Source organism: Moschus berezovskii, chromosome 4, assembly GCF_049115385.1.
Source record: "Moschus berezovskii isolate FMDL1 chromosome 4, NW_MosBer_1.0, whole genome shotgun sequence".
In the NCBI taxonomy this organism is placed as follows: Eukaryota; Metazoa; Chordata; class Mammalia; order Artiodactyla; family Moschidae; genus Moschus; species Moschus berezovskii.
The window spans coordinates 76,326,821-76,340,916 of record NC_142463.1 but is presented as its reverse complement, the minus strand read 5'-3'; the positions used below and the strand labels follow the sequence as shown (position 1 = coordinate 76,340,916).

Sequence of the window (14,096 nt, the reverse complement as noted above, 5' to 3'; positions counted from 1 at the left end):
GGGAAGCCCCAAATGGTATGATATAGTTGAGTTAATCTTGGTGAATATGATTCATTATCCATTTTTGAGTTGCAGGCTCCTTTGGATATGTAGTGAAAGGTATGAACCCTCTGCACGATATATGATAAAATGCACATATGTACAAAGATACTTTTCATAGTCTTGGATTCTTTGAGAAACACAAGAAAGTTTCAAAGCTTGGTTTCTAGATAATCTGCCTATTTTGTGGATGAACAAATTGAGGTTCAAAGTCAACCATGTGTTTCTGAAATGGTTGACCATGTCTATCCATAAAGAATGTCCTTGGAAAGTTATTACTTTGTGGAATTTTCTGAATTCGTAGAAATGTATTCTAATTTCAAGACTCTCAGCTCAGCAATATATCTGTAGTACTAAACACATTCCAAGTGCATTTAATCTTGGAAATAATTTAATGTTTTTCTTATATCATACACATTTCTTGAAAAAAAATCTGAGGTAAGTGTTTTCTTGTAAGATTTATAAAACGACAGTAGTGATTTAGAGGAAGATAAATAAATTTCCTCAGAAGTGTACCATTTGAGTAAAGAACAAAATGCATAATTAAAAGATTAATTATATGATAGCAAAACCAATATTTATAGTTATGAATTGCTTTTCTACATGTAAAATTAAGTTGTTTCAACAGTATAGCGCTGCATTATGCTTACTTGTCCACGTAACAGTTCTGTAAGGAAATGCACTTTTGTGATACTTCTAATTTCAAAGATGAGAAAACAGGTTTAAAATTTAATGACTTGGGGACGAGCTTATAGCTAATAGCTTAAAAGTAAAGGTCAGAAGTCCATTAGGAGTCTTTTGAGCCTGAATGAGGCAGCACTCTATTGTTTCACAGACATGCCTGTGGAGAATTATATAGATGAAGAAACAACTTTCAGCAGCTGAGAGAGTCACCTAGCACATTTGGTGCATGGTCTTTAGTTTAAAGTCTGCCACTTGCTTACTTAAACTTGTATTGTTTCACTTTGCAGACCTTTGAAGGCCAGAGCATACTCGAGTAATTCAGAATGATTTTTGGCTTTCATTTCAGTTTTAATTCATAATCCATGACCTCAACTCTTGCATTGTGTCTCACTATTTTAGTACTATAGCAAAGATGATTTTGGCTTTAAAGGACACAGTTTAACTGCATTATCTAAATGCATGTTATATTAAAATATTTTGCATAACGTTTTTGATAGTACAGAATACTTTAGCCTCACAATATAGTTGGAAAATTCATTAGCAAGATTACAAATAAAAAGGTTACCAGTACCTATTCTTAAGAATTTATTTGAATAAAAAATGTAGAAATGAAATTAAAATACCTTTGAGAAGGTAACTAATACAGTACAATGAATGTGAGGTACATTTACTGGTGATTAACACATTAGTAATACTTTTTGAGATTACGTTTTTAAAGGGGTCTTCTCCCTTCTACAGAATGTGTGTTTACGGTGGCAGCTTTAATGCTATTTCCTGCTGTGCAGTTCAATAGAGTATGTTTTTAGGTGGCTGGTTGAGGGTTTTTTTCGTTATGTATGTCGATGGAGATAAGTGTTTTAATTACTTTTTTAATGTCTGTGCTTTTGTATTTTTCTCCTCTCTTCTCTTTTATTTCCTGCTGTTGAGATTACTGCCTCATCTCCACAGCAGGTGGCTGTTGCAAATTTGTTTTCTTTGTAAGCCTGGTAGATTTATTTTGTAATATAACTGTTCCTTTTAGTATTTTATTATTAATGATTTCTTTACTTTGGAATATAGTATACTACATAATCTTAAATAGTAATTTTCTAACGCCATCTAAGAATTCCAGTCATTAAGGAAAAAAACTTTGCCTGAGGCATGTTCTTTGAATTTTTTTGCTTACCCTTTTTTCATGATGTGAGGATTAAAATTTAAGGAAATTGTTTTAGAGCAAAAGCCAAATGAAGATGAGAAACAGAGAGGAGAGAAGAGAGGAAAATAAATAGAAAAGGCCCAAGAGATAAAGCGCACTTTAATAAATAATACCAAGAATCAAAGGGATAGGTATAATTTTGTGACAGAAATAGAAAATTGCATTAATATATCTTTTCTGGAAGAGAGCTTTTAATGAGATCTTATGTTCATATTAAAATTAAATTTTAATTAGTAAAATAAATTTTGCTAATTATAAGAAAGTTAGATTACAAAAATATAAAGAAAGATATTTCATCTTTCTTTTTTTGGTCCAAGATATTGTTTTTTTTGTTCCGTCATGTGTCGTTTTATATAGAGAACCATAGATAAGGTAGATCCTGTCAGGAGAATGTGTAATTTCCTCGGTTCTGTCTTGCCGCAGCAAAAATTTGAAGCGATGATGGACCCAGTGTTACAGTTAAGTTTTATTTGGGAAGCGAAGGAAAACACATCTCCAAGGCATGATGGCGGAATGTCCCAAAAGATGCAACGAGAAGAGAGCCAGAGGCTCAATTTTGGCTCCTCTTTTTATGTTATTTTTCTCCTCCCCCTGAGCCTACCCTATGTAAATTGGGCTAACCAGAAGGCTGTTTGCTTCACCTGAGGTCCTCACTCTGGTCCTCGGACCTACCTTCCTTTGTTCTATTTTTGTGGGCCTTTCCCTTCTTTGTCTTTTAACCACTGACATTCTGGACTCCACACCGTATTCCATGGCCACCACACTGACCCTCTGCAATGGCCCACAACCTGTGGAGTGTGCTTCTCTCTAAATCTGAACAAATCCACCTCTCACCTATCACTGTGTCTCTCACTCAATATTTTTGCAACGAGACATCAAGAGCCTGAGCCTCATTAGGTTCTAAAACCAAGCACCTTGGGTTTTGGCTGGGCTCACGTCCTGGGAAAGAAGAACTGAAGAACGGGGGGAAAAAGCAGTGGGAAAAACGTGCCGAGGAATCCTCTTCATAACTTGCTGGAAAACCTGCTAAATATCTGACCTATACTCACAGTTTTCATTGGCCCAGTCCTTGGCACAAAGAAGATTATAGACAGAAGTACCCCCACCCCCTTGAGTAACAGCTGCTAGAGTGCAGAGGGTGGTAGAGCCCTCAGGACACACTGGGGAGTAGCCTCTCCAGAGTCCCTCAATTGTACCAATTGCTGCTTGCCCACGTGCGGGTGGTTTGAGGAAACAAGAAATGAGAGATTGTAAAGGAATTAAGATTTTGTTAGCCATATGTCCTTCCAGCCATAGGGGCGAGGACTTCCTACCCCAGATGGTGGTCTTCTGGAATCTGAGACTGAGCTGCATGAGCTTTCCGCTGAGTTTGTTTTTGCTGTCCCAGTTTCCAGCATGCTGGGCTTCTTGTCACTTCCCCTGTGCTGGGTTTTCTTCATGTTCAGCTTCCACTGCAGGAGCTTTTGCTGAGTTGGACTTCTGCTGTGCTTGGCCTCTGCCTCGCAGGGGTCAAGCCAAGGTTGTTTCAGCCAGGTTAAATGTGAGAAACGGCACCATAGATGTCTGGGGGGTGTGTAATTTCCTTGGTTCTGTCTCGCCATACCAAAAATTTGAAGCGATAGACAGACCCAGTGTTACAGCTCAGTTTTATTTGGGAAACAAAGGAAAATCCTTGAGGTGTGAGGGCAGGCCAACCCAAAAGATGCAAAGAGAAGAGAGCCAGAGGCTCAACTTTGGCTCCTCTTTTTATGTTTTTTTTCTCCTCCTCCTGGCCTGCACTATGTAAATTGGGCTAACCAGGAGGCTGTTTGCTTCACCTGAGGTCCTCATTCTGGTCCTCGGACCTTCCTTTGTTCTATTTTTGTGGGCTTTTCCCTTCTTTGTCTTTTAACCACTGCCATTCTGGACTCCTTTTTCCTATTCTAACTACCTAACAATCCTAAGTGAAAGTGAAGTCACTTAGTCGTGTCCGACTCTTTGCGACCCCATGGACTGCAGCCTACCAGGCTCCTCCATCGATGGGATTTTCCTGGCAAGAGTATGGAGTGGGTTGCCATTGCCTTATAAGCTTTATTTATCAGGAAAGTAAAATACACTCAAGGATATTTTATCCATCTTTGAATTCTTAGACATTATTATATTAATGAAAATAAAGTCTCCCTCTCTCTCTCCATTTTATCCAGATGTATAAAAGAAGTAAAAATTATGAGAGTACAAATGAAATGCATAGTGAGCAGTATTCTCATTGTGTGAAATTGCTAGATATTTTATAACAGGTTAAAAAATCTTCTAGAAGAATTTTAACTCCTTGGATTCAACTAGTTTACTTCATATGTGTTGATCTTGTGAATGCAATACTTTATTTTATGTATTGTTTGTCACCCATACAGACTCTACATTGGAGCTTGATATTAAGTTTTAATATGAAGTTTTATGTACTGCTATCAAGCCTGGTAGGCTGCAGTCCATGGGGTTGTGAAGAGTCGGACACGACTGAGCGACTTCACGTTCACTTTTCACTTTCATGCATTGGAGAAGGAAATGAAAACCCACTCTAGTGTTCTTGCCTGGAGAATCCCAAGGACGGGGGAGCCTGGTGGGCTGCCATCTATGGGGTTGCACAGAGTCAGACACAACTGAAGTGACTTAGCAGCAGCATCAGGAGCAGCAGCATCATTGGTATAATAGAACTTGTAGATATTTTCTACATGAAATCATAAAACCAAAGTGAAATGCACTTGTAATGTTGTAGGAATTTTTATGTTTGTTTACTTTATTCTCTTCTCCAATGCTTTTTTTTCCCCATAACTTTTTAAATTTTCCTATTTTTATAATGAAATACAAAAAAAGTAAAAAGATCTTAGTTCAGCCTCTATCCAAAATTATATGAAGGTTCATTACTTCTCTTAGTTCTGGATGTCATTATTGTTATATGTCTTTGTACAGAAAAAGACCTTGTGAAATGGGAAAAAATATGAGATGATTTCATTCATAACATTTTTTGAAAGTCTTCATCTTACTATGCTCTAACGAATTATGTGATCCATACAATTAATGCTTGTGGTCCGTCACATAGAGAAGGTAGACTGTGGTTATACAGAACAGATGTTTAATGGGGATTTAAAAATCAGTGAAATGAATAATATTGTGATGCATGGTGATCTGATTTCATATGTATTATATAGAATCACTCCATTCTTCCTGAATTCAGTCTGAACACTGAAAGCTAAACATATTTACAGTGGGGTGTCAGAAAAAAGAAGGGGAGTTTTATTGAGAAAAGAGTCACAGTAGGGCATCATTGATCTGTTCTCTTTCCAGTCAATATATAGATCCTAGAATGATAACCCTTATGGCACTGTTTTCCCTTGGAAATAATATATAAGTCCTTTGAGCCATATAAGTGATTTTTAAGTGACAGATGAAGAACTTTGTAATCCATTGTGGAATTGTGAAATGCTTAGGCCTTTGAAAAGAATATTTTACTTCCATATTATAATCTCAACTGTTCAGGATTGATATGGAAATAGTTTACTTTTTCTAAGTATATAAACATGTATATCCACAAATATATGAATTTATGACTCATTCCTACATTTGCATATCTATATACAGCCATTTAAATATCTTCTTATAATTAACTACAATATTTTATATTTGTGAAAGTGTGTACTATGAATCTTTTATAATGTGAGTCTTTATTATCCATAGTTTTTGTATCTTGAAATTGAAAATGAAAGTCACTCAGTCATGTCTGACTCTTTGTGACCCCTTGGACTATATAGTCCATGGAATTCTCCAGGTCAGAATACTGGAGTGGGTAGCCTTACCCATCTCCAGGGGATCTTCCCAACCCAGGGATCGGACCCAGATCCTCCCGCATTGTCCAGCTGAGCCACCAGGGAAGCCCAAGAATACTGGAGTGGCTAGCCTATCCCTTCTCCAGAGGATCTTCTTGACCCAGGAAATGAACTGGGATTTCCTACATTGCAGACAGATTTTTTTGCCAACTGAGCCATCAGGGAAGCCCTTTTGAATTTTACCAGACAGTAATAATAACTTACATTTGAATGTCATTTTAGATTTAGTCAGAGTGCTTTTTTTAAAAAAAACTTTCAAAGGGCTTTTATGCATAATTTTCTACCTCATTTTCAGAACAATCCCATATGTAAGTCAGTAATATCTTCATTCTAAAAGCAAGGCAGTTAACTTGACTTATTGTGGTAATCATTTTGCAATATATACACATATTGAATCATGTTGTACACCTAAAACTAATATATTTTCAATTATGGCTTAATAAAACATAGATACATTAAATAAATTAATTTGAGAGCCATATAAGCTGTATATTGTCACTTGCTCATTTAACTTATATGTAGACTATATTATGTGAAATGCCAGGCTGGATGAAACTCAAGCTGGAATCAAGATTGCCAAGAGAAATATCAGTAACCTCAGATATGCAGATGACACCACCCTTATGGTAGGAAGTGAAGAGAACTAAAGAGCCTCTTGAAAGTGAAAGAGGAGAGTGAAAACCTGGCTTAAAACTCAGTATTCAAAAAACTTAAGATCATGGCATCTGGTCCCATCACTTCACGGCAATAGATGGGAAAACAATGGAAACAGTGACAAACTTTATTTTCTTGGGCTCCAAAATCACTTCAGATGGTGACTACAGCCATGAAATTAAAAGATGCTTGATCCTTGGAAGAAAAGCTATGACCAACCTAGATAGCATATTAAAAAGCAGAGACATTACTTTGCCAACAAAGGTCTATATAGTCAAACTATGGTTTTTCCAGCAGTCATGTATGCATGTGAGTGTTGGACCATAAAGAAAGCTGAGTGCCAAAGAATTGATGCTTTTGAACTGTGGTGTTGGAGAAGAGTCTTGAGAGTCCCTTGGACTACAAGGAGGTCAAATCAGTTAATCCTAAAGGAAGTCAGTTCTGGGTGTTCATTGGAAGGGCTGATGCTGAAGTTGAAGCTCCAATGCTTTGGTCACCTGATGCAAAGAACTGACTCATTGGAAAAGACCTGATGTTAGGAAGGATTGAAGGCAGGAGAAGAGGATGACAGAGGATGAGATGGTTGAATGGCATCACCACCTCAATGGACATGAGTTTGAGTAAGCTCCAGGAGTTGGTGATGGACACGGAAACTTGGCATGTTTCAGTCTATGGGGTCTCAAAGAGTCAGACAGGACTGAGTGATTGAACTGAAAACTGAACTGAATGATCTTCTACCTGCCTAAGGTTACTTGAGGAAGCCCCTGTGGTTAGCCCCTGTGGTTGTGTGCCTAGAGAATGTTCAGGAATTGGAAAAGTCTCTGTGGTTATTTTGTATCATATCTCTGAGCTCTCCTAGATGTGTCTGGGTTGGGATTAAGAGATTAATTTGCACCTTTTTGGGCTAGGCCACCGTCATTGCTCATGCCTGTTTTCTTACCTAAAAATTCTAACCAATCTGTCCAGTACTGACAGTTTAAATGTGCAGGAGTGTTAATTGTGAATATCATGGATGAGATGAGCATTTAATTTATATCTAGCCAAATGTATTATTTGATTATATTAAACAAAGGCTTTCAGGAAAAGAATATAAATACAAGGAAACATGAATTTCACATCTATGCAAAGAGCTTTACGTATATTGTTTTCATTTTATTCTCCTAACAAACCTAAGATGAGGCTGCAGCTGCCCAGAAAGAATAATTTACTTGCCCAAGGTCATAATTGCCAGTAAGTGCTAAACCTAGAATTTTAATGCAGAAATGACTTAGAGGTTTCACTCTTATTCAGTATGCTGTGTTTATAAATGATAGAAATAAGTAAGTTGACGTTAAGATACTTTAAAAAGATTTAATAAACAAAAATAAAACCAATGGTTACACAGGGACATTTCTTACAGAGGCACAGGTGCATAGCTGTGGTAGATAGCTTCGTGTCCCTTAGAGTTTGTTTAATGAATCCATGTTTAATCTTCACATGTTATTGTTCTTCCTAATGCAGCACCATTCCCCGAACCAGGCTTAGCAGTGAGGACTGAGATCACACAACATGCTTTCTTCTATGAGAAGAAAACAAGGTCTCAGATACAGAAGTACTTGGTAAAGTAAAACACTTAGGATATTTACCATCAGCTACATTTTGCTGTGTGCAGCCAGTAATCTTGAGAGTAGGACATAGTCAGTGGGATTCTATGTGTCTACTAAAGTCTTCTTATTAAAAAAGCACTTGTGTGAAATAACACGACTTGAAGAACCTGCCGAGACAGTTCAGTATACTAGAGTATTGCCTTTTCTCGTAAACCACTCTTTTGCCAGGTACCTGAGGCAGTCTCACAGTGTTCTGTGCTGTCTTCTCCACTTCTGTGGGATGGGTGAGGCTGTCTCCAGTGACAGGTCTATCTGGTCACCACCTTTCCCATGATAGCTTAGCTGTCATTCGAATGAGAGGCATCACACTAATGCATGCTCAAATCAATTAACACTGATAAGGGACCCAGTGAAGTAACACGTGCAGATATTACATATAAAATCTGAGAAATTCATAAACATGCCCATCCTACAATAGCTGTGAAGACTCATCCTTTGAAACTTATTCCTCCTCTATTACTTACTAGATGGTAACATGAAACAGAATATTTAATATCATGCTAATGTTCATTGAAGTTGTGTTGAACTTAATATGGAGCAAAAATAATTTACTGTATACCCTGCTGTTGTTTATCCTGTAGCTGTTCCAGAGAGAGGTGCTTCAGAAACAAAGCAGAGATATAGATTTCAAAGAATATCAAATCATTGAAAAATAACCAGTAGACAGCCAAGTGGAATACACTAAAGGAAGAAAACATTTTGGAAAGGAATTATGCTAGAGAAAGTAATCACAAAACAAAGACACAGTCTAAAGAAGCAGCCAGTCTTTTCTCTCCCCCTAGAGAGGAACATTCTGTGTTGTTTATGTATCCAGAGCTTTACAGTGAATCTTAACACATAAGTTGAATGATTAATTTGGGTATCACTTGTTATGTAGCAACACATTATAACATGGCCAAATTATAACCTTCTATATGGCAAAGGCAGAATTTTCAAGTTAAAGCATACACACTCTATAGTCAGATCATGCAGGTTAGAAGTTGGCATTGCTACTTCCTTCTGCTATGACCTTCCACAGAGTTATTTAATCTTTATGTTCATCAGAATCCTCATATCTGCAATGCAGATAATAAAGAGTTGTCTCATTGGGTTGTTTGGAGAATTAAATGGGTTGGTATATAAAAATCACGTGCCTGTAAGTCAGACACTTAAAACAGTGCCTGTAAATAATCAATACATGTTAAGTCAGATTTTCCATAATATAAGCAAAATTTTCTGTCTTTTCTTTTTTTGCAGAATTGAAAATGATAATCTTTCAGTGCTTCTTAAGAAGGTGTTTCTTTGTATAAATACATGCTGAAAACCCAAAAACTTCAGTATCTATTCTATGGGAACAAAGAAACTTTCTGGCCTTATTGAAAGACAAAGAACACTATACATATATTATACTGAGCTGTTTTGTTTGTCAAACCTTTGTCAATTTCTCTTTATTCATAAACCTCCTTCTTCCCACTGAAAGATGAATTAAAAAGTCATTTCAGTGCCATTTTGAAATCATCCTAGTATAGACACATACTTTATTTATTAATATGCCACCTACTCTCAGGGAAATCTTCCTTTGATAGATGGGTATTTGCAAGTTTCATTATCTTTCATATTTCACATAAGGTTGCTTCATTTTTCTTCTTTTGTAGCACTTTGTTTAAATTTGCTAAGGTTTAATACTTCACTTTTAAGCTTTATTCTGTCCTTGTCACAGGATGTGGAATTTAAAAAAAAAAAAATAGAAAGTACCACATAATAACCCTATCTTAATCGCTAATATTTATTGAGCATTCACTATGTACTAGGTCCCAATGCTTTATAGATAGATATTCCTTATAGATATATAGATATTCCTTCTCATAGATAGAAATCTATGACAGAATATAATTATTATTCCTGTTTTAGAATTGCAGACGTAGAAGATCAGAGAGAGTAATGAATTATTTCAGGGCTCTCTCAAATGATAAAAACTTTAGGATATATAAGATAGAAAGAGTGGTATAATTTATTTCAAAAAATCAGCTTATGCAATTGTGGAAGCTGACAAATCTGAAAGGTATAGGTCAGGGCAGCAGACAGACAGAACTTCTTCTTCCTTAAGGAAACAATGTTTTTATTCTTAGGACCTTTGAACTTATTGGATGAGGCCTACCCAGGTTATTGAAGTAATCTACTTTACTTAAAATCAAGTGATTATAGATATTAGCTACATCTATAAAATGCCTTCATGGTTATACCCAGATTAGTGTTTGGTCGATAATTTGACAGGCATACTTAGCTATGTATGCATAAAACTAGCGTAGAAACTTACAGAAAATCACAATCAGAAATATGGGAGAGGACAAACTCACGTCAAAGTCTGATGACAAAACCCTGTTCCTTATCACCCAACAGTTGTCAAGGTTAGCAGTGGATTAGGGTACTTCTGCCAGCTGCGCTAGACTACCTAAGTGTCTGAGAAGAGGTTCAGATACATGGTCCTATTGGATGACCTGCCACCCAGGTGGGAGAGAAGAGCTTCATGGACCTTGGGAATCTGAAAGTGTGCCTGAATTGGGATGTGGCTAAATAGGCTGCAGAGATAACCCAGTCATAATGATCCTGTCTAGTTACTGGCTCATTTTTCCTCTCTTCAAGCCAATATCTATAGGTCAGGATATGTAACTGGTGCCCTCCTGAACATTTACAGGGAGAATCTGAGCTAGTAAATGTTAAATTCATTACAGTGATAAATGCAGAGTGGGGTGAAAACACAGGAAACACAGTCATCTTTGTCAGTGTCTGATTCAAGTGAAAAAGCGAAATTTAAATTTTACCAAAGCTTTTTTCTCGTGAAATAATTCTTGAGGAGAGAAAAAAATTCATCATCTCTGTGGGTCAGCTAGTGCACTTAATAAGAATGCCTTGCATTTCTTTATATAACTGTTATTTTAGCAGTGGGTCTATAGATATTAAGCACAGATGTAAATCTCCATTTTGCCTTAGTCCTAGCAAATAGTGAAAAAGATCAGATTAGGAATTAGTAAAGGAATGATCTTAGACTTTGTTACCAGCAACTGTGGGATTCTTATCCACCACTTACATTCTCTGTGCTTTGTTTTTGATCTGCCGTAAACATTTTTCCTTATCATATCACCTTGAAATTGCAAAACACTTCACATTATTTTCCTTGTTGTTTATTGTTTTTTAACAGGAAAATGAGAAAATGAGTATCATAGAACATACACAATCTCAATGGTATAGTAATATAAGAGGGGTGACAGGTCATTATTTAAATATATATATATATATATTTATACATATGTATATATAAAATCGGAGAAGGCAATGGCAAGCCACTCCAGTACTCTTGCCTGGAAAATCCCATGGATGGAGGAGCCTGCAAGGCTGCTGTTGATGGGGTCGCTATGAGTCAGACATGACTGAGCGACTTCACTTTCACACATTGGAGAAGGAAATGGCAACCCACTCCAGTGTTCTTGCCTGGAGAATCCCAGGGACGGGGGAGCCTGGTGGGCTGCCGTCAATGGGGTCGCACAGAGTCGGACACGACTGAAGTGACTTAGCAGCAGCAGCAGCAGCAGCATATATAAAATGGTTTATGTTCCTTTGTCTAATCAAATGTAGGTTAAACTACAATCATCTTAATAACTTTTGAGAAAAATTATTTGTCATTAGGATCTTCAGGTACTTCAGTTTAGTTCAGTTCAGCTCAGTCGTGTCCGACTCTTAGCGACCCCATGAACCACAGCACGCCAGGCCTCCCTGTCCATCACCAACTCCCGGAGTTCACTCAAACTCATGTCCATCGAGTCGGTGATGCCATCCAGCCATCTCATTCTCTGTCTTCCCCGTCTCCTCCTACCCCCAATCGCTCCCAGCATCATAGTCTTTTCCAGTGAGCCAACTCGTCGCATGAGGTGGCCAAAGTATTGGAGCTTCAGCTTTAGCATAAGTCCTTCCAATGAACACCCAGGATTGATCTCCTCTAGAATGGACTGGTTGGATCTCCTTGCAGTCCAAGGGACTCTCAAGAGTCTTCTCCAGCACCACAGTTCAAAAGCATCAATTCTTCGGCGATCAGCCTTCCTTTAGTCACCTCTTATTTATGTAACTGTATCCACCACCATCTCAGTCTTTCTAAAATAATTACATTAATAACCACACATTTATGTAATAGTTGCCATGTTACAAATAGACTAAAGTATATTGATCAGTGTCAGCAAATGAAGAAATAAACTTATGCTCTTTGCATTTATAGAGAAGTAAGACAAAGGCAAGTCAAATGATTTGTCTAACTTTCTTAAATAATTAAAATATCTTAAAATAATGCTTTCAGAATAATCTAAATACAAAAGGCAAATGTTTTCAGGGAGTAAATGGAGGAGGTGATGGACAGGGAAGAAAAATGTTTGATTTAACTTGAAGGGACAGGAGTGGTTTATTGCTGGCTGCAAACTCAATCCACAAGGCCCCTTCAGTTTCAGGTCAAATATAGTATCTGCCTTATGGCTCAGAGGTTAAAGCGTCTGCCTCCAATGCGGGAGACCCGGGTTCGATCCCTGGGTCGGGAAGATCCCCTGGAGAAGGAAACAGTAAACCACTCCAGTATTCTTGCCTGGAGAATCCCATGGACGGAGAAGCCTGGTAGGCTACAGTCCATGGGGTCACAAAGAGTCGGACACGACTGAGCGACGGAACGAAACGAACCTTATCTCACACAACAAAACTCATCCTTTATGCATGCTTTTGGCTCTTTGTGTCCACCAGCAACTACCATTGCCCTTCATTTAACTGAAATAAATTCCTGCTTCTCTGGAATGGCTTGGTTCACTGAATTTTAGATAGATAGAAATAACATTAAACCTAAATTTCCTCCTTATGGAATTGAGATGAAAAGATTTCCTGTAGTGGAGTGAAAGCTATCAGATTTGTTTCAATTGTAGTTTGAAAACATTTTAGCTGCCTGTTCATATTCTTTTCAAACTGTTGGCAATTATTTCCTAATTAGTTGATACATGAATATTACAGACAATTTGGCAAATAAGGAAAAAAAAGTGGAATATCCTTAATCCCACTACCAGAAATGATCACTATTCAGATTATATTGTTTATATATGTATACTTTTTTTACAAAACTTGAATATACAATACTTTGTGTCCTGCTGGTTTATTTAAAATTGTATTTTTACTGCAGTCTGTTACTGCATTTTTCAAATGTCTGTTTTAATAACTGCATTTTGTTCTATTATCTTTTTCTTTTCTTAAAATAAAACTGTATTATTCATTCTGTTGGCATTTTTGTATTCCTCTATCCTTTCTTTGTCTCTCTCTCTTTTTTTTTTTGCAATGACCATTTTTGTACATTAAATCTGTATTTGCATGTCTTAGTGTTTTCTTATGATAGATTCAAAACTTTTTTTAGAAGTTCAGCACCAGTTTCTACTAAATTTCTACCAAAGGAGCATAACGAATCCCATTTTTAACCTTGCCATATGGTGTAGTTTTCTTAAATGCTTTACTGTTTAATAGAAGAGAAATCATATCTTATTGTTTTAACTGGCAGTTCTTATATTACTAAGGGTTTAAGATTTTTTGGTGCTTAATAGCTGTATTTTTTTATCTTGTTTTTATTATCCTTTGTTTATTCTTCTATTGAGAATTAATATGTTTCTTATTAAAATTGAGAAATGTGTTTATATACAAAAGACATTTTATTTGTCAAAATAGTCTTCTAGTTAATCATTTACTAGTTAATTTGTGTATATTTTGAAATATAAAAGTAGTTGAATTTTTGTGGTAAAACTCTTTTTTCCTTTGAAGTCTTTTAGTCTTTTATTCCCCTTATAATTAGCTTCCATATTCAGGAACTAGATAAATACAAATTCATATTTTCATTTAGTTTTCGTGATAAATTTTTTATACTTAGCACTTTAATACCCAGAAATATTATTTTTATTTATGTTATGGGGAAAGAATACACGCTGCTTTCCCTCTTAACACTGTATGTGTGTATCCATGTTTTTGTATATA

The 14,096-nt window shown here is 36.6% G+C and overlaps 1 protein-coding gene across 1 annotated transcript in view; it reads left to right on the top strand.

The window, feature by feature from the left end:
• DPYD (dihydropyrimidine dehydrogenase) overlaps positions 1–14,096 on the top strand; it is a 955,731-nt gene that overhangs the window by 372,156 nt on the left and 569,479 nt on the right. The gene's annotated exons all lie outside the window — the stretch shown is intronic.